The sequence below is a fragment of the Zootermopsis nevadensis genome, unplaced genomic scaffold (genome assembly GCF_977971745.1).
Source record: "Zootermopsis nevadensis isolate Lab colony 2312 unplaced genomic scaffold, Znev_1.0 Znev_ptg000003l, whole genome shotgun sequence".
Lineage (NCBI taxonomy): Eukaryota > Metazoa > Arthropoda > Insecta > Blattodea > Termopsidae > Zootermopsis > Zootermopsis nevadensis.
In genome coordinates this window covers 12,574,881-12,602,032 of record NW_028259135.1, presented here as the reverse complement: position 1 = coordinate 12,602,032, position 27,152 = coordinate 12,574,881, and the positions used below count along the sequence as shown (strand labels likewise).

Below are 27,152 nucleotides of genomic sequence, written 5' to 3'. Positions count from 1 at the left end.
CGTCTAATTGATATATATCGATATCGTCCACCTGATGTGCTCGCTTCAGTATTAATCTGAACTAATGGAAGTGCCAAGTGCATTATAATACACAGGAGTAGGACTACAGCTGAACCCAGAGAGGTCTATCATATGAGTGGATTATATACGAGTTAGTTATTGTTATATTGCAGCATCAGGCGTGAGGTTAATCATCTCTATGGAGCATTTACTTCTTCAGAAACTAACAGTCAAAAATTTTCAGCATTTTGTTCCTAACCGTAACAGTGTTAATAAGATCTCACCACACTGATCCATATCCCGAGGTAAATAAATTCAGTCCGCAGCATCCCAAAATATTTCCAAATATACATTTTAATATTATCATCTCACCTACGCTTTGGCCTTCCAAGTGATCTAATCCCTTCAGATTCTTCAGATTAAAATTGCAAATTAATTTCTTATGGGTGCTACATACATCTCCCATTGTACCCTAATATATCTCGGTGAATAACACTAATTAATAATTTCCTCATTATGCAATTCCTATCCACCTTCTTGTCACTTCGTGTCTCTTGTTACCAAATATTCTCCTCAGCAGTTTCTTCCCCTCACATGTAATAAAGGGGTCGGAATTATCTGCTGGTCGGCAAACATGTCCGACGTTCTTACCGCTTACGACTATATACATACTCTTTGATTTTTCCAGTTGAGCTGAATAATGACTACGGTTGGTAATTTCATCTTTGGACTGACAAACAGAACACTCATTAACGTAGTCTGTTCTACACGAGAAGAAACTTAAAATATGGAGCAGTGAACACGTTAAATATGAAGAGATAATTTTGGTGTAATCGATTGCAAATGGAGAGAGACTACTTCCAGCTGAACAAAACTTGAGAAATCGAATAGATTCTAAAAACTTGTAGGAGAACGCCAGGTGGATAAAAGTTGTGTTATTGGAAACTGAACCTTTGAGAACGTGAGCGGAATGTAATCAGTTTTTGATAATTGAAATCTTTGTTGAACGGAAATTGAACGAATTGCTATGTATTGATAATTGGATTTGAAGTCAAGAAAGATTATTGAACCAAAATATCAGCGGAAAAAATAAGCATATGAAAACTGTTGTGATGAAAATTATAGCAAGTCAGTTACAGCTCTATGACCTTCAAATCGTGCGCTAATTTATGGACACCCGGTATAATCTGTTGAGAGGAGAAATGGTCCACTTTATTCTGATGAATTTAATTATTCCTTCCTCGCTTCCTATCCTTCGTTTATTTATTTCTTTCCTTCTTTCTCTCTGGGTTTTTTTTTTTTTGCATTTTGATATTTTGACTTCCTTCGTTACTCTTTCTTAATTCCTGTCTTTTCTTTCGGCATTTCATTCATTTCCCTTTGTTTGCTTCATTTTTATTATCTCCTTTTTAATTGTAATATGCGACATGACATGCCTCATGATACATTTCATACGCACTGCGCTTACATCAAAAACTGAGATAAGTAACACTGACGCAAAGCCTGACAAACATGAAGAAGAGATTTTATGCTATAACCGTGCGGATCAACAGATAACCCTTCTCGTAAACAAGAGCACTTCAATTATTCCGCCAATATGACGGCTGTGCGATGCTCCGTTGTTCTTTATTTCATTCGTGTTGCGTTACGACAGTGCGCTTTATTTATTTAACAACTCTGCTTTGTTTTCCGGATAACAGCTTTTGCAGAGAGTGTGATAAAACATGAACAACTGCAGATTAGACAGGAGACGCCTGTGGTATCCCAACTACCGTCATTATGAATGTACGCTTCCTTACCTATCCCTAACATTTTTCTTTCCTTCAATGGCTACTAGAACTGGATCCACCGATTATGGCCGCTGACCTCGTAGGGAGTGCCCAGAATGCGGGCCATTCAATGAAGGGAGGAATTTCCGTCGGTCAGTACAGTCTGTGTCAGTACAGCAATGTAGAAGCCTGATAATTGTCGTCTTGTGACTGTGCTGTGCTAACAACGTGACACCTGTTCGTTGCAATCTCCTTTCTGGTCATTGATAACTCCTCGTATCACAGACAAACGACCGACGTCTTAATCAAAGAAGGGCGAAATGAAAGCCTGGCTATTGGAAATAAACATCTCAGTTTGTGACAACGTGTTGAAAGCTCAACTGTACGATTTAAACAAATTAAATAAGTCAAAGCACAAATTTTATGTGTTTGATGATATTTTAGAAGACAACGAACGCACAGTGCAGAGACTTCCGCCGTACCATCCCGATATAAACCCCATTGAACTTTTTTGAGGAGATTGCAAGAAGGAACACAGCACTTAAAATTACGGACGTCGCCAGAGATTCGAAGAAATTGGGCAAGAGGAATGGGATAATATATGTCAGCATGTCGAAAAACTAGAACAATTTTATTATGAGCAAGAAGGCATGATCGAAGAAGCTATCGAACATATTATAATTGAAGATAATTTAGTGAACAGCAGCAGCGGAAGTGATGAATCGAGTGATATGTCAGAAAGCGATGGTCTGAGAGGAGTGGAAGAATTGGAAGAGGACCGAAGAGTTGTGAAGAAGATAAAATTATCTAATACTCTCTGCAGTGTTAATCTTCTAGTGATGTGTAGTGAAATCGACTTCCCTGTATTACTTAACGCGGTGATATTTCATTTGGAGTGTACTGTACGCGGTCTGCTGTCATTTCTTGACTATTTGAACCGAATGCATTAATTTGGACACACACAAATATTTCTCAATATGTTTATACCAAGTGAGACATAAGGTTCTCACGGCCGCTAAGTATGAAGACGGCTGTCTTGTGGATTGTTTCGCCATGCAGTCTGGTAGAGAAGTATGCCGACGTTTCAGAGGTCCTTTACGCCGTCAACATCAAGGCAATTAGTGACCTGTTGATGGAAGAAAAAGGCACCTACAACCCAAAAGACAGCCATATTTATGTTATAAACAGACGCGAGTTAAAAAGCAGGGTTCATTTTACAGATATCACGACGGAGTCAAAACGTCGCCACAAATTGTTTGCTTGAAAAGGACAGGACGACACTCGAGTCAAAACGAGGCACGTCACAAAGGGTCGAGGGAAGTGGTCAACGTATTCAATGACGCACTCGTGCATGCTGGGAGGAATTACTGTGAATGGCAGTGAGAGGCGAGGCAAGGCAGCAATCTAGGGCCCGGCCCTTACACAGAGCCCGCACTCAATTTGTCAGCAACTGTACGTCAGCTCATACAGCCCGCCACCTCGGAAAATATGTGACAAAGGGACTCGAGTGTTGATTCATGCAGCTCAGTCATCCTGCAGTGTTATGTCAGGGACCCATTATAAAGTACAAGACAACTGCGTACCTACTGCAAAGTCAGGGGAGTCCCATCGTCTGCTTAAGCTATGGGCCTCTGCAGAATTACCTAAGAGTATACAATTCAATTCCCTGTATTAATTTTATTTTGGAGGCTTGAAGGAAATAGCCCACTCGTAGGACCTGGTCGTAGATGGAAGAATAATATTAAGATGGATTTTATGAAAAGTGGATGAGTGTGGAATGGATAGGGATCAATGACGGGCTGTTGTGACCACGATAACAGGAATAAACCTTCGAGTTCCATAAAAGGCGAGGATTTCCATGACCAGCAAAGCGACTGACAATTTCTCAATAAGAATTCTGTTCCAATCTATCAGCAGTCTGTGATTCAATGCTTGATAATTCCTTGTTATATTTATATTTCTACCACACACAAAATTATCGATCTGTCGATCCTGAAGATGTAGGAAGTACGTACTTCCAAAACTTTTGTATCCACCTACGCACTTCACACAGAGTTAAAATCCAGAAAAATCACATCGACATTTTAACTTCCGTGAGAACCTCAGATTTCGCATATAAATACCTCATTTACGGCTTTCAATTGTAGCCGTCTCCCATTCTATTGTGTTTTAAGTTGGAGACAAAGCACTGTTTTCTTAAACTTTCGTCCAAACTAATAAACTACGAACTGCTTTCATTAAAATGTTACCGAGAGAACATAACTAGATTACAAGTCATGTGAGAATAAAGAAACTGAAAAGAATTACGCGCGTACAATTGGGTGGGTGGCGCCACTGCAAATAATAACCCTTAAGACAAAATACTAATTCTTAACGCTGGATGCACTACAGTCCAATTCGTCTCTTCTGTCTCCGTGCTTTCGTTCATAATTTTGTTGCTTTTATTTCCATACTAATCGCTCTTCCTCTGCTCTCCTTTTACTCGCCTCTTCAGGTTTCTTCCTCTGTCGTCAGGACCATCTCCTATTCTTCTGCAGCACGTACAGGTACCTCCTAGCAGGCCTACGGGTGGCCCCTGAATTACTTTCTCTATTATAGTGTTGTAATGGAACATGGCGTGTGGAAGGAGTGTGACAGAAAGGTTATCAAATGTCCACCCAGACTCGCTCGCTCAGTGCCTAGCCATCAGTGTTGCTGCTGTAGTCAGAAAGAGATGCGAAATGCCCCAGAATCCCTCGACTACCCCCACTGATAGGTCACGCCCGGGCGAGCACTGGTCTCGGTTAGTTTTCCGGCTTTGAGCCTCCTCTCACCCCCCTAGCCGATCACTGGCAACATCCTGAGCTGCTCAATCCCTCGTGGGATTAATTCCTCGGGGAGTCACATACAGGGCTCTCGGGCTTCCGTGTTCATAGCAAAATTACAGCGCGGTGAACCACGGTAAATACGTAAGTTATGACCGGAGGTTCCACTGCCACCGCTGCTTTGAGCAAACATCTCTTCGCTCTCTGCTAGGCTATAATTCCACTACCTTGCTGCTCATCACCTCTTAGTTACATTCAGGGGAGAAAAATTCGTGTTAATTGTGTTAGCCTAGGTAACACTTTTAAGCCGGCTACACACTAACACGTGTGTAGCCGGCTTTAGGGACGGAAAACAAAGTCTTCCGTCTTTCTTTAGTGGTTCATTGATATTTCATATACTGAACACAGTAGAACCGTTCAGATAAAATACACCGTTTGCCAGCTCCAGTCAGCCAGGTGTTCTTAGCCAGCTAGTTGATGTTTAGCTCGCGGCAACGTAGGACTTCCAAGAAGTGGCCACTCATCTGCATTACTACAACGGTAAACATGAGGAACATCACCTTTATTTCTCCCATACGACTTTACAGTATGGTTCGTAGGCACACGGGAAACTCTGTGTTTAGATGAAACAAGACCTGCTCGTAACGCTGTGGATTCTGGATCGTTGTAACCAACGAAAAGAGAGCCAGAGTAGCTGATGAAATTAAATATTGGTCATGCAGGTAGGTGAACACGCAAATATACAATTCCAGTTGCTCTGCACAAATTAAGTAATATCAATCGAAATGCTGATCTATCACAGCCTTCAGATGAGACCTGCATAGTATAGAAATACATACTAAAATAAATGTTTGTAGCTTAAGTGCGTCATGTTTGTGTTAAAATCGAATATATATTTATTATCTCAGTCTATACACAAACGTATTTAAAATATATAATAGTTTTAAAAAGATAAAAAACGACGATAAAAACCTGAAGATGATGTCTAAAACATCGAAACATGTCGTGCAATAATTAATAAGCGCCATAATAAATGTAACATCATACTACGATAAAAGCGCCATAATATAACTTATTGTAATATTTTATACTACAGATGTTATAGTGTTATATAAATTTTAACAACAACATTTTAAATACGTTTGTGTATAGACTGAGATAATAAATATATATAAAATAAATGTCTTACGTAAACCAAACTTTCCATCCAGCGGTCTTCATTTCTTTTTACTTGGAACACGATTATAATCGATTTTACAGTGTAATATATGTCTACAGCTTTTTTTGTTAACTGCTAATGCATAAAACGATTAATATGTGTCTCCACGGCAGTAAGTAATAACAGAGTCTAAGAAAGAAAAAAATATTCACGAGTGTTATTATAAATACGAAATGTAATTGATTCTGCAAAGTATATTTCAGGTAAAAAGGATAGAAATGCCCTTTCGCTATTCCCAATAAATAAAACACAAAATGTTTACAAAAACTAAAAATGAGGTTCATGCCTAGATATTCTCATTCAGCTGTCCAGTATGTGTATCCCTGTTTCGATACCACCAGCAATGCAACTGCGGTACCCAGCGAAACTACCTCACTCACCTCTTCCTCTTTTTGGCTAGGAGATCGCTAAGGAGCTGAAGGCAAGTAAATCACACGGCAGGTCACGCTAATCTGACACTAACTGGCCATCATTCGTCTTAATCTGAGACTTGCCGACCATACCACAGACGGTGGGATAGAATATCGAGTGCTTGAGTCAGGGAGAGCAAAATAAGTCAAGAAAATGGGGGAGGAAAAAAATAAAGTAATGTGATCAGTGGAGGAGAGGTCAAAGTCAGGGGATTATGGTAATAGGGACAATAATATCGAGCCTGAGATACAACCCTCTTCAGTTTAAGACGGAACTAGAAAATATAACTTCTATTAGAAGAAATAAGAATGGAGTTATGATCCTTGTCTGCTTTCTTTTATGTCGTAGTACCGCCAATAAAAATTACTGACGTTGTAATTGAAAAGAGGAGAAATGTGGCAGAAATTTTTGAATATTAAATAATTTTCTGCCCCGCTTCGACGGAATAACTAACACGTGACCAAACAACAATTCTGTTCAGAGACGAATTCGTGAAAAAAAGATTCTCGAAACAATTAACAGGACAACTAATTGGCTGACTAAAACTAAAGTATCAGGTCACGAAGGTTCAGAGCGGCTACATACAAAACCAGCCACCGGACACAATCTACAAACTGTTCCATTCACCTCCTAATCTCTCATTTTATCTTACTAAAATCTAGCTTAATGTTATCATCCCTTCTGTTTCATCTACAAGTGGATGTTTCCGAAGATGTTCTGCCCACCAATGCACGAACTGTCTTCTCCTGGCATAGCTACATATCTAGCCCATCCCAGAAACATATAATTCACTATTATAAAAATAGTGTCTGTCCTGTTTAACACAAAATGTACCTCGTTCTGTGATATTCTGAATATATCATTTATCACAATTCATCAAATTCCCCTTCTCAGGATTACGATCATTGAATACCCGACCGCCTGCATTTGTTATTAGAAAACTGTACCCAAATACATCCAAATTACATGTCGCTGCCATCGTAAACAAGGATACCATAATCTATAATAAATAACAGCCAGTATTAAGAAACTAAATAAACTCCTGACGTCCCCAGCAGAAATTTTCATGTGCATCAAACGAGACCCGAATTTTTCCAAATAATCCTTCCAAAACCAACGCCTTTGTAAACGATTTGTAACACAGATGATTTTGTGGTGAATATTTGTATAACCCTACGCACAACCCCTATCTTGCGGGCCACCCTTGTCGGCTTTCCGTGACTTCTTGTTCAATATATACTGTATTGTAATCTATGTTCTCAGTTCTTATCAAAATCTGGAGACCATCTACTCCATCCACAGCCTGGAGACGTGATTACAAGATTACAACTGGCTGGATATGTTTTTGGAATAGGGACACAAGAAATACATGCGTAGTTTTGTGGGAGAACCTCTTGGAAAGCAGCCACTTGGAAGAGAAATCAGATAGGAGGTTGTCATTAGATAGGTCCATAGGAAGAAACGCAGTGTGAAATGTATCGTACCTAATTTCGGGAGTCGGTTCTGGCAGTATTTAACCCCTCGATGCCAAAGGTCACCCAAATAATATTTAAGAACTCAGTACTTCATAGAAAACATCACACTTGAACTTTAAAAACATCAAGCGGTTAATGCTCGCTGTTTACAGTCAGACTCGCAAGAAATCCATAAATATGAAATGCAGAGTTACTGGTTATTAAAAACTCAATTCAGGGATTCAAGAATATTACATAGTTTAAGCAAAAAAAAATCGACATTCTTTCTTTCGTAACAATATTTAGTTTGTGACTAGGAAACCCTGAAATGTCTCGTATGCGAAGTCTGTCACGAACACTCAATACAGCGAGCGAGTTTCATGCGCCTCACTGCCTATCAATCTTCACATTCGACTGCCCTGCGCTGCGCCCAGTATCGACAAGCCAGTGACCCACCAGTCGTACCGTCAATTACCTTCATTACCGACAGAGCACGGGAGCGGGACTGGGTGCCAAAAAGTAAATGCCAAACACTGGAACTGCACGCTTGTAACATCTCCCCAAAGAGCAGTTTACTTCTCAAGAAGCTTATGACACTTCAGCTGGTCAAGATATGCGCTTCCATTTATGCAACCCTGGAAGGCTGGACCCTACCACATGAACGTTTTATGTAATATTCGGTATCTACGTACAAGTCTACAAGAATTAACAACCCAGATCAAAAAAGACAATTTTAATGTCCCTATGGAAAATTAGACGCTTCTATAAGAAGGACTTCCTCTCTGCTTTGAAGTCTTACAATTCCAAATCATTACATTCCTCAATCCTGCATTATTTCTGCGGTTATCTGTTATATTTATTTATTTAGTGTTCTGTCTGACGACAGGTCCATATGAACAGGATCCTTCCATCCTTCTCTCGGACTGGGACCTGTTCATATACGTTCTTGGCAGATGATCCAGAAGTGGTTTGCCATTGCCTTCTTCTGTGTGTGAATGGAGTAATTGTTGGGATGCCACGGAGGAAAACTCCGTGTTGCCTAGACCACGGCCTTGCCCAACACAAGTTATAAATTCGGGCACAGCCGGGAATCGAACCCGACACCCCAGGATTACAAGGCCAGCGTAAATCCTTTCACCCAACATTTTATCGAACTAAGCATCTTCTTAAAGAGAGGTCAGCGTTTTACGTCTAGACGACTTGATTCCCTTAACTGCGACCAGAATAATTATCCCGTAAAAGTCAGCCATTTTCATATCGGCTTGTACGCGTATCGATATGTGAAGTGGTGTTATTCTGAAGAACTGAAGTACAGATTATAACTGATATACCTTGTAAAGCAGGTATGCTTTAAAACATATAATTAGTGAATTATGATAGGATTTGGCATGTTTCTATACATACGTTTTCAGAGGTCGCTGATGATAATGGGGAATTAGCCAAACCTATGCACTGCTGAAAGGCCAATTAGTAATACAAACTAAACTCTACAAAGTTCACTGCGCAATAGATCTGATTTCTCTCACTTTTCACTTTTTTAGTTTATTCCAAATGGTTTTTGGAATGACTGAAAAATGTATTTATAGAAATCATAAAAAAGAATACTTCTCTACGGTGAACGAATCTATGTAAACGTTTACATCATTTTCACAAAAACAACGCTTGTTTACGTTGATGTTCACACTGCTGCCAGCCTTTGGGGAAATTTATTCACGTTACCACTGTAGACCGTACATGGAACTAGAGTTTCGATGGACACAGCCTGAGAACCATGCAGCCCGCCAGACATTTCCTCAACATACTTTGTATTCAACTACAAATTGAAGACAGCGTCATAAACGTATTATTGTTACTTATTTAATTTGGATAACTTTACGAACGGCTTTACATACTAGGCGATTCATCGTCCTGATGACGGAGGCAGTATGACCTCCGAAACGTTGGTAAACATCGACCAGACTACACAGCGCAACAACCCAGAAGACAGAAATCTTCATACTCATCGCCCTGATGACGGAGGCAGTATGACCTCTGAAACGTTGGTTAACATCGACCAGACTACACAGCGCAACAACCCAGAAGACAGAAATCTTCATACTCATCGCCCTGATGACGGAGGCAGTATGACCTCTGAAACGTTGGTAAACATCGACCAGACTACACAGCGCAACAACCCAGAAGACAGAAATCTTCATACTCACCGCCCTGATGACGGCGGCAGTATGACCTCCGAAACGTTGGTAAACATCGACCAGACTACACAGCGCAACAACCCAGAAGACAGAAATCTTCATACTCATCGCCCTGATGACGGAGGCAGTATGACCTCTGAAACGTTGGTAAACATCGACCAGACTACACAGCGCAACAACCCAGAAGACAGAAATCTTCATACTCACCGCCCTGATGACGGCGGCAGTATGACCTCCGAAACGTTGGTAAACATCGACCAGACTACACAGCGCAACAACCCAGAAGACAGAAATCTTCATACTCATCGCCCTGATGACGGAGGCAGTATGACCTCTGAAACGTTGGTAAACATCGACCAGACTACACAGCGCAACAACCCAGAAGACTGAAATCTTCATACTCACCGCTGTGAAAACCTCAAATCTTACAAGATTATGCAACACAGAATTCATCCAATCGTCATTTTTCATTAAAAGCAAAATTGTGTTCGTCAGTTTAAAAACAGACATACTACAATCGTATTTTTTTTAAAAAAAAAAATGTTATACGTGTTATCTAACTACAGCACGTCATCCTTGAATCGCACGCTCAAAATGTCGGATATAAATTTGCTATCAACCACGTGTCCACATGAGTTGATGCATTCATGCTGTGATGTCCAGCAATTTCCAATCCAATAACCATCACCACCTACCCACGCCTCCCACCCCATGAATCCCGGTCACTGCTTCCGTTTATCACAGAAATAAAACATCCTTTTTCTACTGTGTCACTCAGTACATCTATTGTGCGTGTAGCAGAAACATACACAAACCTCAAACCGACACATAAAGAACAGAACAAAAGTGTAACTTCTGCACAGAAAACAGTTTTATGTCGCATTTCTTGACTTACAAGTTAAATTTTTATTACATGTTTTATGACAGAACCTGATAAAGGCGAAATTCCTTTACATATTTTTTCTGGGGTCGTCTGCGTATTCCGCCATGTCGTATGCATACAATGTTTCCATGTCAGGCGCCATTTACATGGCGGACACGAACGTTTCCAGCGATAAACAGCTCTTGCTTTCCTCACTTGCGTTGGTAAGGCCCCTCTAAAAGGGCCTTACGTGACAGGAAACGAGAATCGTTAAAAATGTTAAATACAATATTTTTCGGGATGTATTTCACTTTAGAACTCTACGGTCGCTTTCAATACACTGAGAGACGGAGAGGGTCCACTGACGTTGAAATATTTCTACGTACCAGATGCCCTTTCAAAGCCAATTAAGTGTAATGGCAATCCCGTTCTCCGCTATGCGTGCGTGGTCCGGTCTGCTTCCTTTACACAGCGGCCTGTATGCTATTTTTAGCTGCAAACACTAGAATATCTGTTTGTGGTTCCCAGTAGTACACTACATGTGGTCACTTGAATTCAAACCACTTCATTCTGTGAGAGGTGGAACATGTTTACAACAAACAACGAAATAAATGTATCTTAATAAACGGCTTGGTACGATAAAAAGCAGACGAATATATTTTTGATCGATTGACTGAATAATTCCATTCTTTTTTCTGATGTACTATATTTTTTACTTTGCTGTTTCTATTATCTGTCATAATGTGGTTGTAGCTGACAAAGATACATTGTCTGGCCTCCTGAACGTGTCGTTAGATAAATTACAAATAAATAAGACATACAACCGCTGCATCGTAAATACACATAAGTGTGTTTTTAAATGTTGTATTAAACAGTAACTACGCAACAACACACTCCCATGTACTGTTGGAACGTTCTACTATATCGGCGAAATTGTAATAGAACTGCGTTCCACAAAAAAACAAGATATTTCTTAAGATAGTTTAGTTGCGTCATATTGTGATTTTATAAATTAAAATTAAAATTAATTATTTGGTTCTTCCGTCAAATCACAATGTATTTAAATAAGATAATTAAAATATCATTTTGTGTTCCATATCGAATAATCGATTAATCGATCGATTTACAATTGTAATTCCAATTGTAAATCGATTATTCGATATGGAACACAAAATGATATTTTAATTATTTTAATTATCTTATTTAAATATATTGTGATTTGACGGAAGAACCAAATAATTAATTTTAATTTTAAGATATTTCTTGACTAACTTATTATCCTTCATATTCTCAAAAAGGACTCTGCTCCGTGGATTTACTCAGTCATCTTCCGTCAATGATTCAATAGTTCTCCAACCTCGGATTTAAAATAACTCTCACTTCTGAAGATGGTCGTCTTCTGGGATTTGTGTCGTGTAGTGTTTTAGAAACTGACAGATGTTTCAGATCTACGTACTGCCTCCACCAACAGAGCGATATTTCGTCTGAAACGTCGGTCAATTTCTAAAACACTAAGACTACATCGTCGATGACAGCCATCTTTACACCAGTCGCCGTGTGAATGTTAAATATCTGCTCTCACTTCTGTTTACGTATTGCCATCAACATTATATTCTACTCCGTTTTACCTTTATAACAAGAGTGTCGGTTTAAAAAATGTAATCACTTTCCAGAAAGGCTTTCGTTAACCGCTACCCTGAAGCACGTAGTAAAGCATCAACCTGTCCCCACTTTTTTCTGAACCAGTAACTAACAGCCCCTGTGGGCTGATTCCATACGGGCTGACAAGTTATGCGGTCGGATAATCTAGTTACGGAGCTGGATATGTGGTGGCCCAGTTTCCATTAGAATATCAGTGTGAACCAGTCAGTAGGTTGGTTAATGCATCGGTAAAGTGTTGAAGTGGTGTAAAGTGTTATGCGGGGGAGGGGGGAGGGGCGAGATGATGATGCTTCTGCCACCCCAGTCACCGGTAAACAGACCCACAAATCATCCACCAGCATCACTCCGCAGAAGCATTAATTTCCAAGTGCTTGTTCCAGAATACCATACGACATTATACACAGGAACAGCAGTGATATTTTGAAACCTGATATGTGTAGAGTAAACGTCACTCCCTGTACAACCAAAGGATCAGTAATTAGACATGGGAGAGTAATACTGCTTTAGCGACGGAAATGAACCCGTTTCAAGTCAATATGGAAGCTGCTTCTGCTACATGACGAGAAATTGTCTAAACGCGAGACGGGTCGACACCTAAACGGCCAGCCCTCTGTCCGGTAGCTTCAAGAAATAACGTAATCCTGAGCCAGTTCCATCCACTACCCTCACTCGTAACAAATTCCGTTTTGAACACCGGGTACTGGTTGGGAAACCTGGAGGGAAGAGACCGCTGGGGAGACCTAGACGTAGATGAGAGGATAATCTCAGGCGGGATCTATGGGAGATAGGAGTTGAAGGAGACAGGGTCCGGTGGAGGGCTTTGGTTAATTCGGTGATGAACCTTCGGGTTCCGTAAGCCATCTGGTTGGTTGGGTCCACTATTTGGGAAGCCTGAGGGGAAGAGACCTCTGGGGAGACCTAGACGTAGATGGGAGGATAATCTCAGGCGGGATCTATGGGAGATAGGAGTTGAAGGAGACAGGGTTCGGTGGAGGGCTTTGGTTAATTCGGTGATGAACCTTCGGGTTCCGTAAGCCATCTGGTTGGTTGGGTCCACTATTTGGGAAGCCTGAGGGGAAGAGACCTCTGGGGAGACCTAGACGTAGATGGGAGGATAATCTCAGGCGGGATCTATGGGAGATAGGAGTTGAAGGAGACAGGGTCCGGTGGAGGGCTTTGGTTAATTCGGTGATGAACCTTCGGGTTCCGTAAGCCATCTGGTTGGTTGGGTCCACTATTTGGGAAGCCTGAGGGGAAGAGACCTCTGGGGAGACCTAGACGTAGATGGGAGGATAATCTCAGGCGGGATCTATGGGAGATAGGAGTTGAAGGAGACAGGGTCCGGTGGAGGGCTTTGGTTAATTCGGTGATGAACCTTCGGGTTCCGTAAGCCATCTGGTTGGTTGGGTCCACTATTTGGGAAGCCTGAGGGGAAGAGACCTCTGGGGAGACCTAGACGTAGATGGGAGGATAATCTCAGGCGGGATCTATGGGAGATAGGAGTTGAAGGAGACAGGGTCCGGTGGAGGGCTTTGGTTAATTCGGTGATGAACCTTCGGGTTCCGTAAGCCATCTGGTTGGTTGGGTCCACTATTTGGGAAGCCTGAGGGGAAGAGACCTCTGGGGAGACCTAGACGTAGATGAGAGGATAATCTCAGGCGAGATCTATGGGAGATAGGAGTTGAAGGAGACAGGGTCCGGTGGAGGGCTTTGGTTAATTCGGTGATGAACCTTCGGGTTCCGTAAGCCATCTGGTTGGTTGGGTCCACTATTTGGGAAGCCTGAGGGGAAGAGACCTCTGGGGAGACCTAGACGTAGATGGGAGGATAATCTCAGGCGGGATCTATGGGAGATAGGAGTTGAAGGAGACAGGGTCCGGTGGAGGGCTTTGGTTAATTCGGTGATGAACCTTCGGGTTCCGTAAGCCATCTGGTTGGTTGGGTCCACTATTTGGGAAGCCTGAGGGGAAGAGACCTCTGGGGAGACCTAGACGTAGATGAGAGGATAATCTCAGGCGAGATCTATGGGAGATAGGAGTTGAAGGAGACAGGGTCCGGTGGAGGGCTTTGGTTAATTCGGTGATGAACCTTCGGGTTCCGTAAGCCATCTGGTTGGTTGGGTCCACTATTTGGGAAGCCTGAGGGGAAGAGACCTCTGGGGAGACCTAGACGTAGATGGGAGGATAATCTCAGGCGGGATCTATGGGAGATAGGAGTTGAAGGAGACAGGGTCCGGTGGAGGGCTTTGGTTAATTCGGTGATGAACCTTCGGGTTCCGTAAGCCATCTGGTTGGTTGGGTCCACTATTTGGGAAGCCTGAGGGGAAGAGACCTCTGGGGAGACCTAGACGTAGATGGGAGGATAATCTCAGGCGGGATCTATGGGAGATAGGAGTTGAAGGAGACAGGGTTCGGTGGAGGGCTTTGGTTAATTCGGTGATGAACCTTCGGGTTCCGTAAGCCATCTGGTTGGTTGGGTCCACTATTTGGGAAGCCTGAGGGGAAGAGACCTCTGGGGAGACCTAGACGTAGATGGGAGGATAATCTCAGGCGGGATCTATGGGAGATAGGAGTTGAAGGAGACAGGGTCCGGTGGAGGGCTTTGGTTAATTCGGTGATGAACCTTCGGGTTCCGTAAGCCATCTGGTTGGTTGGGTCCACTATTTGGGAAGCCTGAGGGGAAGAGACCTCTGGGGAGACCTAGACGTAGATGGGAGGATAATCTCAGGCGGGATCTATGGGAGATAGGAGTTGAAGGAGACAGGGTCCGGTGGAGGGCTTTGGTTAATTCGGTGATGAACCTTCGGGTTCCGTAAGCCATCTGGTTGGTTGGGTCCACTATTTGGGAAGCCTGAGGGGAAGAGACCTCTGGGGAGACCTAGACGTAGATGGGAGGATAATCTCAGGCGGGATCTATGGGAGATAGGAGTTGAAGGAGACAGGGTTCGGTGGAGGGCTTTGGTTAATTCGGTGATGAACCTTCGGGTTCCGTAAGCCATCTGGTTGGTTGGGTCCACTATTTGGGAAGCCTGAGGGGAAGAGACCTCTGGGGAGACCTAGACGTAGATGGGAGGATAATCTCAGGCGGGATCTATGGGAGATAGGAGTTGAAGGAGACAGGGTCCGGTGGAGGGCTTTGGTTAATTCGGTGATGAACCTTCGGGTTCCGTAAGCCATCTGGTTGGTTGGGTCCACTATTTGGGAAGCCTGAGGGGAAGAGACCTCTGGGGAGACCTAGACGTAGATGGGAGGATAATCTCAGGCGGGATCTATGGGAGATAGGAGTTGAAGGAGACAGGGTCCGGTGGAGGGCTTTGGTTAATTCGGTGATGAACCTTCGGGTTCCGTAAGCCATCTGGTTGGTTGGGTCCACTATTTGGGAAGCCTGAGGGGAAGAGACCTCTGGGGAGACCTAGACGTAGATGGGAGGATAATCTCAGGCGGGATCTATGGGAGATAGGAGTTGAAGGAGACAGGGTTCGGTGGAGGGCTTTGGTTAATTCGGTGATGAACCTTCGGGTTCCGTAAGCCATCTGGTTGGTTGGGTCCACTATTTGGGAAGCCTGAGGGGAAGAGACCTCTGGGGAGACCTAGACGTAGATGGGAGGATAATCTCAGGCGGGATCTATGGGAGATAGGAGTTGAAAGAGACTGGATTTTGTTGGCTCAGGACAGGGTCCGGTGGAAGGCTTTGGTTGATTCGGTGATGAGCCTTCGAGTTCGGTAAGCCATCTAGTTAGTTAGTTAGTTAAATTATACAACAGTAATTGGATATCATTTTCGTTCTTCAACGTGCCACTTTTCAAGAGGCCGACCAACGAAATTATACATTAATTTTGTGCGTGACATTGGAAGCACTAAAATTGATGGCAGATACAAACAACATGAAGCTTCTTTCTCCTATGCAGTTGGATTTATTGCCTTGTGTGTATTGGTGATGATATCGAAACAAACCTGTGGTTGCGCTTTCAAAGACTGCTCTAAACAACGACGATCTGAGATCCGGTTTTTGTAGTCAGAGTGTATGAAAACTAGTCAAATTTACGGGCGAATTACAGTTTCGGGCATGACTGTGTGAGTCAGAGGAAGAGTGTGGACACGTGAAAACATTTAGGGCGGTATCGCACTATGATGCCATGGCAGCGACACCAACAGCGATGCTATGGCGTCCAGCTGCCAGAAAAATATGCCAGACAAGCTGCCAGCTTTCGACGCCAGTCGAGCGAACAGATGGATCGACATTATGAGATCACGAAATGAAGGGCTATCAGCAAGGAGAAATGTCCACTTTTATCACTTTTGAGGAAATGAGATTTACCTTTATCAAAACTACATACCTGGAGTGAATTTCTATTCTGCAACAAAGAAATAAGTAAAAAAATTCTCCATACACACACTTTGCACGTCCATACCATTATTCAATTTGAAATATTTCAGTTCTTGCAAATCACATATAATATTACATGAACAAACTTTATTTAATAAAACATTATAAAAGCATGTTTCTTCTTAATTCACGTTATTTGTGATATATAGATAGATGCATAGATTGCTAAACAAAAAAACTTAAAAATGAAGTTGCCATATTGGAAAGCGGCCCCACAAATAAAGCCATAGAAACACTTCTTACCTAATCCTTTCTTTTCTACTGTAAATAAATCTCCTCCTCCAAATATTTCCACAAGTTCTACCCAGTTTCATTTTTTCAAGTCTCGGTTTGCGTATTCAATAGCAGATGAATCCCATAGTCGGGACTGAATTTCAATTATCAATCTTTCGGTGTCGAAATTGTCCATGTTTGAAAGAAATAGAAATACACACAAGCACATCGCACGGACGTCAATGGACTGGCCTCAGATTGTCGTGTGATGTTGATTTGGCCTTGGCCGTGGCAGCGATGCCAGTAGCATTTGAACTTGGCATCTTGGTTGACAGCGATGCCAAGTTGGAAGCGCTGCCAGACGGATGCCAGGTGCGATATATGTCTACTAAATTAATGCATTGAGTTTGGCCGAGATGCTGGCAGCTGCGCCATGGCCTCCCGTTGGCATCCTAGTGCGATACCGCCCTTAAGGAAGTCGGACGAGTTTTGATACGCGTTCCGGGCGGCCATCGACTGTGACATGAATTGAGGTTATAAAGAAGGGCAGGAAGGGCAGAAGCGGCAAAGAGACAAGTTTTCTTACTCGTCACGTGTCATGAAAAACTGGAAAAGATGGCGAACAAAATCCACTGCTGATACTTTATGATGTTCAGATAAAAATAAATATAAAGCGCTGCTTTGTGGCTTACGTGGAATTACTCTGTGAGCAATGTTCCGGGTGCAATGATATTTACTGAGGCCATAAAAAACGCTTAAATGAATAATTCACCTGGAAATGTTTGACACGAAACATAATACACTTTGTTGAATAGTAGTCTACTTTATCTTCCTTATCGTACTATTATCACTTCATCAGGCACTGCATTTTTATATGCGTCCCTCTAATGACGGCCATGTTTCCAACCGTGATAAAGACCCCATTGTAACACACTGGAAACTTCTTGAGGAAATGAAAAAAAAAAAATTTACATAGTATCCATGTTTAAGGATTGTTCGAAGAATGAAATAACGGACACAGACTTACGATACAACTCCAGACTTATACTTCGTAAGTATCAACGCTGAATAGAGGTTACTGAGATTCCTCATGCAAGTAAAGACCAGTAGAATGAAATAGACTACGATAGTCTTTTTTCCTAAACTATGTTTAAAGCAAGCGTACAATTAAAAGGGCTGTTAGAGTGGAAGCCTATACGCAACGTCACAAACTTTAAAGTAAGAATAATTCAATTCTATATTTCGACAAGTGACATAAACCAGTGATGCCCACAATTGAGAGTTTCATCTTATTTCGAGGCGGCAATGGTAAATATAAAAAAAGTAAAGAGAAAGATGAAGGATAGAATGTAAAAAAAAAAAAAAAAAAAAAATGGAAACTTTCCAACGGAAATACGAAAGGGGATAAGAAATAAGTTGGCTTGAAGGCGTCGAAATTCTTGAATTATTTGAGGACTGAGAGGGTGGGGAAATCGGTGGTGGAGCGGTTTCCAAACAGGACACACCTGAAAATTCGTATGTGAACAACAGCAAAATCTGAGTGGCAATACCGTAAGCTATAAATTCTTATAGCATTCTTAACACAGTTTTACAGTTTTTTTACATCCCTGAAACTTCCTTGATTTTATAGGAATTAATTTACGCCAAACGAAAGCCAAAATGTTAACTACATCTTTACTGGTAACATGAGTGCACGTTACGAGCAATTAAAGTTAAAGTAGTGTAATGATGATTTGTGACGCAAATTCCCATTTCAGCATAACGCATCATAAGTGACATTGACACACATTCTACAGGATGATCATTTTCCGTGCAGCTGAGTTACTCTTTACAATAGTCGCGAAATCATCCCCCTTTTATGGAGCATATAAGTTCATTACCTTCTCAATAAAAGTCCACCACTGATCCCTATCCTGAGCCAAATGAATCCGGCACACATTCTAGTAACGTACGGCTTTAAGATGCATTTCAATAACTTCCAGTCTGCTCCTAGATCTTCAAAGTGATATCCTACCTTCACGTCCTATTGTTCTTCTTATTATTGACTTGTACGTTTTAATCTGACTGATTTTAATAATTATATTCCATAATGTTGCAAGAATTATAAAAAGCGACGGTTAAAAAACATTTTTCTATAAAAGTAAATCAATGTTTTCATAAAGAAAGTAACTAGTAGCTTCGATTATATTAACTGTAGTGTATCGTCTTTATGTGCGGTAGTTTATCAATATCCCGTAAATTAAATCCGCTTCTAATCACGTTTGTAACATTTCACCCACTCATTAAGGGACGTTTGTAAATTGAGCAAACTTTTGTATCTTGAATCTTTTCGTTTCGAATTTTATCACTGGGGCTCGGTTTACAGGATTGCAGACAAGATAATTAATGAGGAATGTATACAGTTAATGTGTGAAACGACACACGTACTTGCAAAACAGAATTTACTTTTTAAAGAACTTTGCTATCTGTCACAAAGCACCTTGCTGTGCACACTAGAGTTTTACTAAAATTCAGGAAAAGATCACAATATGAAGATAGACAACAAAGATATGGAAACTGCTATCAAAGTAAATTTTATGAGAAACGACAGAAATAAATAATAATAATAATAAGAGCAGATTACATTCGGAAAATTCTTGCTACGCGGATAAATGTGGTGACACGTGTTTGTCTGGATTCATGAGACTCAGGATGAGGGGTAGCAAATTCAAATTGATAACGGCCGACTATTAACAACCCTTTCTTACCTTCTGGCCGTTTCTGATTATTATTATTATATTGCATTCGATGCTAACTTCATCAATTAAACAGAATTGGCAATAACTTAAAAATTAAAGATATTTGCCGATTCTGTTTTAACTGAAGAGGGCGACACAGTAGTCTTCCGTGCTGTGACCAAGACCCTACACACCTTCCACTATCTCCCTGTAATCTGTACTGGGAGTGTTTATTTTTAACATTCAATTTTGCAGGTATGCGTAGTACCTACAGGATTTACGTTCTGTTATGTTTTAATAACATTTTCACGGTTGCTGTGAACATTGCAATTTGCAGTACGGGGCTTCAACGCTCCGATGTAATGAAATAACGTGCATAGGCAACCGAACCGGAAGTGTAGTCACAAAATCATGCTGTTACTTTCATGTTTTCTGTAAATTGGTACATCCTATAAATGTGGTCTGCTTCTCCTTTGAATTGCTTTCTACCGCAAAATATTAAACACTATACCGAATAAATTATTGATTTTGCTTTTATTAGCTGGATATTTTAAAACACTGTATCAACTGCTGAAGTTATATGGGCTCCAGTTACGTGGTTGAATATGAGCAACTGTGAAAACAGGAATAAATTCCCGGATTCTGTACAAGACGGTATATTTCGCGATCGCTTTACCAACTTTCTGAAAACGACATTACTGGATGAATACGACAGTTTGACGCTGTTTCAGTACTTAAAATTATTGTACTTGTACGCGAGAAGTGACAAGACGGGAAGGGACAGACATGCATTGGAATATTAAAAGAATTCTGAAGACGCAAAACCTCCCAAATTAACACAGGGACAGAAGGGCCTTTATGGTAACAAACTTTAACAGAATAACAAATTTCTAACGTTTACTGCACACAAAAAGCTTAGTATCCCGTGAAGTTCTATAAGCAAAACTACAATGTACGAGCGGTCTACACACGCACACCACATCCCTACTCTAAGATCTACAGTAATTCCGTTTTAGAGCATTTTTAAGACCTTTTTCAAAGTCTGAAAGAGCAGTAAACCCCATGCAACCAAACAAACTTCTAAGCCTGTAGATAGATAGATAGAGTTATGGCGTTTCTTGAGTTACCTCCCCCCCCCCCCCAACGACCTCCTTATACAGCATCTCGTCTTACATTTATGCTCTTCGTATTCACCCCTTCTGGACCCCTTTGTATGTATTACGTTAACGTGAAAGTGACACATGAGCTACTTACTACATCATAACGCACGTGGCATCGGGCGAGACAAATGAAAAGCCAAGTTCACAATGAGCTGGATCATATTAACCCCGGATACTACAAATATTAACGAAGTAAAGTAACAATTTGGAAGTACAATCTTGTATAACTAATATTCATATGTAATTTTTTCTTTAAGAAAGAATATTTTCTTTTAATATCAAATGCATTGTTCTATACGTCAGACTTTTTTCCCCCCACATTTCGTACTTACTTCTTGTTTCCTTGGTTTCATTTTTTTTCTTTCCTGTGCAATTTGAAAGTTCAAGTAACCTGATAATCTATCACTATACCTCAGTCCTTTCAACTGTGTCCTCCGTCCCAAGACAGAGCTACAGACTTCTCTGTTTCAAGGCAACTACCGCCTGGAGGCACACGAGCAGGTCGGCGGTTCACAACAGAATCTGCTTCGACGCAGTCGCTTGGAAAATCTCCAACAAGCAACAGTGTCTGCAGCAGGCAGGTCTCGGCGCGAAACCATTTCAGCTTTGTTTTTGTTGTTATTATTATTCAAATTGTTAATGTTGTTGTTGCTGTGTCTCGGGATTCATGCACCAGCAAGAGTGACACAAGGCAGCATATTTACACACCCACACACACATATACACTCACTGGCATACATGGCAAGCACAGGCGATTTTAATGGGAACTACTTATTACGAACATACCCTTTAAACTGTCTGAAAATCGAATCCCTGGCTGAGGATTTTATGAACATTCTCATTTCTTGACGCAGATTGAAGCAGTAGCAACAGCTGAGGCTCAGAAAATAATTGCACAAACGTTACATTTATTGTCAAAAATATTTTATGAACAAAATTTTTAATGAAGGAAAACAGTACTTGGTATATATATATTCAAAATAAGAGAATAATATCAAATGGATCAGAGATAAATACGATATGATAACGTATATAAAATTAAACTAACCATAGATGGGGATGAACTTTTGGGTTTCACAAAAGATAATTTTTTGATCTGCTGAGCAACTATGAAATTATCAAGATATTCTCCATGCAGTTATTTTCAATAATTCCAATCAAACAAATTTAGACGTCTTATTCATTAGGTGATGAATAGGTTACGTTAAACTGTATTGCGTATTCAACATTGAATGTTGTGGAAAGACAATTATAAATCGTTCTTAGATAAATATTTGGAAGGAAACTGCCGTCGTCTATTCCCTTGTACATCTGCTAAGGATAACCTCTGTCCTGGTGTGGTTATAAGACTGAACTACCAAAGTATGACGCAGGAATATTAAAGACTACATGTCTGATGTTCAGTGCCACTATTTTCCAATTCACTGTGCTTAATTATTTAAATAAACCTCAGATCGTAAATGTGGTAGACAATCAGCTGAATCAACCAACTGATGAACTGGAAACTCAGGTTTAATGCATGATAAATAACGGATTCGTTCATTTTTGAGTACAATACGAATAAACGTAATTACCACATGCTCTACTTTTTCGGTACCGACTGCTCTTTTTTTAAACCGAACCGAACACAAAACACAAAAATAGAAAGCAATAAAAAAAACACGCGGTACAATTGATCGTAGTGAAATGAAACGCAGCTGAAATGAGACTAACTCACTGTCACTTATCAACTGTAATGAAATCCAGTACGACGCAATGCGTTTCCATGGAGACTGATGAAACGGAACGAATTTCCACAAAGTTTCAACGAGATTAAATAAAATGTACAGCGTCGTAATGAAATATGAAGCACCACACAAAGTGCATTACAGATATGTAACCAATCTAACAAGATACACAACACAACAGATTCAACGCGCTGCATTGCTCATGAGCTACGAACGTATTGCTACCTATTCACGAAGAAGTATTATTAAGTTTCAAAGTACAATACCGAGTTACGGACAGTCGATCTTAGGGTCGAGGGTGGCGGAAACTCTACAATACGAAGAAGGAAGGAAATGTGTGGGCACATAGCACGTGTTATCAGAATGTTAAACAGAAAACGAAGAAAACCCTTGGCAGACCGACGTAGACGGAAGAAAAATATTAAAATTAATCCTAAAAAACAATATCATAACAGTTTTTTTAGGACTGGATTCATCTGACTCACGATAGATTCCAGTGGAGGGCTCTTCTTAACACGGCGACATATCATCCCGATTACATAAGGTTTGGAAATTTCTTGACCAGCTTAGCGACTATTAGCTTCTCAAAAAGGATTTTGTTCAACGGAGCTAGTTAATTACTATGTAGCGTGAAGTCTGTCCAAAACAAATATAGACGTACTTTTTTTCTTGATGTTAACGCCATTGTTTGTCACGCATTTAACAGCTGCAAGAAATTAAACAATTCGGTATTACTATATTTTGTCAACTAGAACACTCGAGATAAAATTATTGACACAATGAATCCTTTTGTAAATGACGACGTGTGCAGGGACAGACTCTCCAATAAAGCATCCGTCTAGAAGAAATGAAGACGTTGTCGCCATCAGGGAGTTCATTTTACAATACAAGAAGAGAGAATTTAGTATTCATGTCTGCACCAGATGATTTGCTCAGAGTCACAGCTGTAATCAACGGCGTTGTCAAGGCAACAAAGAAAAGGATGAGAAAAAGATGAAGTAGAATGTATAACCAGCAGAGGAAAAAAATGTGTATAAAATCTTCTAATTACGTTTTAACGAGATTGTATGAAAACCAATCCAAAGATTAGAACAGATTTTCTTAAGAACTAAACCTCACGGTCGGCTTCTGTCTGAACACATCAATTGGAATTCTTGGAATGCTTAATAGAATATTCTTCTGCGAACAATAAGGGATGAACAAAATCTACCAAATTTAAAGAGTTTATGTTATAAGCGCACAAAACGTGTGTTACGAATGGATTAGTGACTTGGTTAATTGGTGCAATTAATGTAGTGCTCCACTTCCGTTGTCTAGTGGTTACAAGTCTCTATGTTCCACTATATATATATATATATATATATATATATATATATATATAAATAAACGTGTTACTAAACCTTTGGCAACAGTTTAAGTGTGGTAATAGCAGAGAGAACTTCTTCAATCTGTGGAAACATGCGTGCCATATCTCTTTACGCACACAGAGCTATACTAGCACGTGATTAAATTATTCGGTGTAAAACGAGATATCGAAGCCACACTGCATCGGACGTTATAGCACATACGTAACAGCTGACATACAGGTAGGTTGTATACGAAGCTACGGACTGAGCTCATATCAAAACAATGCTCACAAAATAAAAGAAACATTTACACAGCTAGCCCATTTATACGCACATCACCATTTGTTTTGTTTTTCTATCTAATGGAATTTCAATAAATATTTAAATTATAAATACAGAGGTCTTTTTTATATAAACGTTGCAGAGGCAGGCTATCTGGGAGCAGCGATTTGTACAAACTATGAGCTGCTAAATCAATATTATGTCCTATTCATTATTTGCATACAGAACTTCGCTTTTCCGCCCCTCGGGTCATTCTGTATTACGTCACTGCGTAGTTACGAACTGCAAACCTAACCCCAAGCATCAGAAACCTTCTTGAGAAACTAATAATGGCTCAACCAGTCGCCATATTTCCCACCTTCTACGGAACCCAGAAGTTCCTTTCTCCGTTCACAGTACCCATCTACTAGACCCCATCCCGTGTCAGATGAATTCAGTCTACAGAGCCACACTAAATTGATTTAATATCATTTTAATATTATCCTTCTGTCTGTGCCTGTATTGCTCATCCTTCCAACCTCTCTCCCTGCTTTAACATACAATCGGTCATAATTTGGAAAATTAAAAGGTAAATTTGTCCCCGTAAACATAGCATAGTTGTTTCAAAGTTGGAAGAATTTTTCTATCAATAGACAGAGTTTAATTTAAACTCAAGTAAAAAAACACGTTCGATTTTTTTTACTGCACACGAGTCCACGTTGCAGGCCTAAAATATAACATCTAATCAAAATCTGTTTTTTTTTCGCTTAAACATACGACGAAAGATGAAAATGCAATAAATGTAGACGCCATGCTCTAATCTCGCAGAGAAACCACGCCACTCACGATACGGCAGAGCACAGACCGAACTATTGCGCTGTGTTCTGTGACGGCCCGGTGGTGGTACAATTTATTAGTTTCCTCTGGCGTGGAGCAAAGCCCGTCCTCTCCACACACTGCCAGATTCAGCTAGGTGTCTGTAATACTGCACCATCAATAATATAGAAAACTATATCACAGAAACCCTACAAACCCTTCAGTGTCTGCGGGTGGGCCATAAAGAACGTGGGATTTGCGCCATAAACTACCTTATAGGTTTCAACCCCCACCCCCCTCTTCCAAAACCTACTACCCGCTCTTTCGTTCTCTGGAAAACCAACTTCAAAACCAACACATGTCGCTTGTTGTTTCTCGCGGCTTCGACCAGTTTTAAAGCAGATGTCTCTAGATGAAGTCTAGAAATACGGTCTCTTGGACTTCGTCCACCGTCTAAATTACAAACATATATAAAAAGTACAACGTTTCGGAAGCTGAATATTTTTCCATCTTCAGGCGAAAAGAAAAGGACAGATATCCTAGCGGTTGGGCCCCGTGGCTGAGCTAACCTCAGACCATTCTCGACTCTTTTATAGAAGTATCCAGTTTTGTTATAGAACTTGAAATAATAACACGGGCAGACTGTGTCTGGAAAGAGGGCGGTGAGGGGAATAGGATGCAACAGGAGGCTCCAGAAAACTGCACCAAATCAACGGGGATGCGACGGGCGGAACATGTAGCACACACAGGAGAAATGAGAAATGCATAAAAAATTTAGTCGGGAAGCACGAAGGGAAAAGATCATTTTCAATGCTTTGGCGTAGGAAGAATAATAATATTAAAACAATCTTGAGGAATTAAACTGTGAGTTTTCCGAATAATTTCATCTGGATAAGTATACACTCCAATGGCAGACTGTTGTAAACTCGGTAACAAGCCTTTTTCAGTTTCCATAAAACACGCAGGGAATTTTTTCATCAGTTGAGGATCTGTACGACATTGCAACCCAGATGACGACAGTCAGTATTTTCACCGCCGTGAAAATTTCATACCCCCAAAAATATAATGTTCGTTTCTTATGCTCAACAGTCTTATTGTCACAGGAGTAAGTTATTTACATATTTCCGATTGTGTGGGTAAAAATTTTATGGTTTGTGGGTTGGTTCTGCCTGTGTTTTAGATACTACGTGAACCGAGTTACGTAAGGCATAACTCAAGAAATTGTTGTGATTTGTTGAAGCAAGAAGTTTAGGAGTCAGCATGAATCACTGATCCATTAGACAACTCTGACTGCTCCTGAGAACTCAGAGACGAAAGTGGCATCAAAAGCAATATGAAAGGAGAGGGTACAAAGAGGGATGAAGATTTCGCCGGGGGCAAAATTAAGGTTATGTCACCATACAATCAAAGTTTGCCTTCTTCACAACGACATTTGAAAACTTTTCATTCATTTTTTTTTTTAACTTTCGAAAACCCATCCATCAACTCGAACAGAAGTTATTTCATAGAATACGATAAAATTCGAATATTGTGGGATTCCCTGTTCGTTTTCTTTTCTTATAACTGTATGCGGATTTTGTCGGTTAAGTTTCTGAAATTGATTCGTTACCGAAACTTGGCCTGTGAAGACATCCAGAAACACTTGGAGTTTAAAAATTGATTACACTTGTTAGTAACAAGCTGCCTTGCCTCCATTTTTTTTAAATTATACTCCTCTTCTGTGGTCAAATATAGATTCGATGTTTGTATTGCACGAAATTATCAATGGTCTGGGTAATGATATTTCCTCAGTGCATTATCAGATTAGAAAGTCTCAGAGCGTAACATTAAAATCGACAGATTTAAAATGCTCAGTAGCGAGGGGACGAGGCATCGTTGCCAGACTACGGGTACGTTAAAAAGTGATCTGCTATGACTAATTTGTAACTGCCGTTCCGAAACGCATTCAGAATACGAATATATGGTTTACCCGGTACACAATACCAATTCTTTACTTGTAATTACTTATTCACTTTCAGAAATTATTGTGCATTTTTTGTAATCACAATGTAACGACAGAATCCAAATTCAACAATACATATCTGTTAGGGCCTTCTCTTCGCAGTATATGAATCATTTCTGACAAAATTAAAGTTTCCTTTGCGCATAATGTCA

The 27,152-nt window shown here is 40.6% G+C and overlaps 1 protein-coding gene across 4 annotated transcripts in view; it reads right to left on the bottom strand.

The window, feature by feature from the left end:
- LOC110827175 (uncharacterized) overlaps window positions 1–27,152 on the bottom strand; it is a 378,872-nt gene that overhangs the window by 260,481 nt on the left and 91,239 nt on the right. The window lies entirely within an intron of this gene.